Genomic DNA, 2,365 nt, shown 5'->3' with positions numbered 1-2,365 from the left:
AGACAAAGTGGCTGTCCTGGTTTCCTCTCCATTTGGGTCGTCATCCCCAGCCCCATGGGCCTGAGAGTGCCAACTAAAGCTGAGCATATCTGACGTTCTGCCCACTAAAATGTCAAATCCTGTTGCCTTGATCTGTATATGGCTTAATGTAAAACAGTCTACTGTATTTTCTTAGCATGTTCTTTTTCCTGCTTATGCATCACATGTGATGGCAAACTAACCTCTTCATCTTTGTTCCTGACATAATTGTTGCTGATTTGTGTATTTTGCTGCTCCTAGTGTGTTTCGCCATGTTAATTCATATGCATTTAGTGCAAACTCAAGAACTGTTCATGAGATTGCTGTGCACAATAGTAGCATCAAAGTTTGAGTTTTCCCTTTTTCAGCAGTACACGATGTTCATATAGTTTCAGAGCATTTTATAACAAAATTCGGTTTTCAATAACTTGAGAATTTGAAACCTACACCTAGTTTTTGTTCCCTGTCACTCCTAAAACTTAGTACTGCACTCCCTCCGTAAACTGATATAAGAGCGTTTAGAATACTAAAGTAGTGTTTAGTATTCTAAACGCTCTTATAAACTAGAATACTAAAGTAGTCTTTAGTATTCTAGACGCTCTTATATTAGTTTACGGAGGGAGTACTTACTAAGGTGGCAATGCACTCTTTTACTATTGTCTTGATTTTTTTTTGTGCCTTGTTAATCTCTAATCTCTAGTTTTTTTCTTTGAGAAATCTCGCCCTCTATATTGGTTCAAAACAATGTTCAATAGGGGTACAAGGTTTGGGTCATGGGGAGCTCCCAACCAAACATGACGACCTATAGCTAACTTACAAGCAAATTTGGTGAGATTATGTGCTTCAAAATTGAAGTTCCTACACTTGAAAACAAAATTACAAGTATGAAAATCATTCTTATGCTCCGTTATTTTATGTACTATGGCAGCCGTTCCAGCATGTCCATGCCTAACCAAAGCTCCATCTGCGTTGACTTTTGCTGAGTTTGTCGGTGGTGGCAGCCAGCGTTGGGGCGCAGCTGGGAGCACAGCCAGCATTGTGCTGAGCTTCTGGCTTAAGCAATACTTTCAACTCATCAAGATACGAGTTGACAAAAGAGTGAGTATGATGCGGGCTTTGAAAATCGTTTTCGCGGATTGCTTTCCGCCTCACATACCATATCGACCACAAGGTCACTGCCATCCTTTTAAAGCTCTCGTTATTCAGTCTCTTAGAGTTCGAACATCGAATTTTTTGCACTAGGCTTTTTTAATCTAAACACCTTCCCTGGTTTCTTGCTTCCTCCGGAGGGAACCAATCTCAAAACGATGGGTGAGTGGTCTGAGGAAGCAGCCGTACCATGTTCAACAATTGCAAGAGGATACATCGCACACCAGTTGGCCGAAGGGAGCGCCCTATCAAGCCGCACCGTTGTAAAAGATCCTCCTGCAGCCTCTTTTCTCGTATATCCACTTCCTCCCTTCGAAACCAAGATCAGTAAGCCCACTTACATCGACGACATCTCGAAAATCTTGGATTTGTCCTTGACTCCTCTGGCCTATACCGTCATGTCCATCATGCCTTAAAACTTCGTTGAAATCTAGTAAGCAAACCCACGGGAGATCATTCAGTGTAGCCATGCCTTTCATTGTGTCCCAAGTTGCTTGCCAAAGATGTGTTTGTGCCACTCCATAGAAACAAGATAGTCTCCACGAAACTCCCAGCTCAGTCACTTTAGCATCTATGTGGTACTTTGAATAATCCAAAACTTCAATTTTTATTTCATTGATCCAAAACATAGCAAGGCCCCCACTTCTACCGGTGGATCAACAACATAAGCGCAATCAAAACCTAATGTATTTGCTAACTTTTCAGCTCTCTCTCTACTGATTTGAGTTTCAAATATACAAACGACTTTAGGGGGAAACTTTAACGTGAGTTCGCGTAGCTCTTGAACTGTCGGGACGTTGCCGATACCCCGACAGTTCTAGCATAGAAGATTCATTGCGTCCGGCGGAGCCGGAGCCGGGGAGGCCGCCGATCGTCCACCATTGTTTTTTAGCACCACGTGAAACTTCTTCCCTCCTTAGCCAATGCGATAGACAAGCTTTCTTGGTTTGCCATGGCGCGCGAAGCTAAATGTAATGTAGATCCAAACATTTTCTCAAATACCTAGCGCGAAAATTAATTTGAAAAAAGTGTTTTTTTAAAAGCGAACACTTTCCAAATTTTAGAAGAAAAACTAAAAAGCTTGAACAAAGTTTTGATAAAACGAACACTTTTTAAAATCCCGAACATTATTTGAATTTAGAGAACAAAATTTTGAATTCGAGGACAAAATTTGAACATGAACATTTTTTAAAGCACG

Source organism: Triticum dicoccoides, chromosome 6B, assembly GCF_002162155.2.
Source record: "Triticum dicoccoides isolate Atlit2015 ecotype Zavitan chromosome 6B, WEW_v2.0, whole genome shotgun sequence".
NCBI classification, from domain to species: Eukaryota; Viridiplantae; Streptophyta; class Magnoliopsida; order Poales; family Poaceae; genus Triticum; species Triticum dicoccoides.
The sequence above is the reverse complement of the archived record's forward strand: the minus strand, read 5'-3'. Positions refer to the sequence as shown.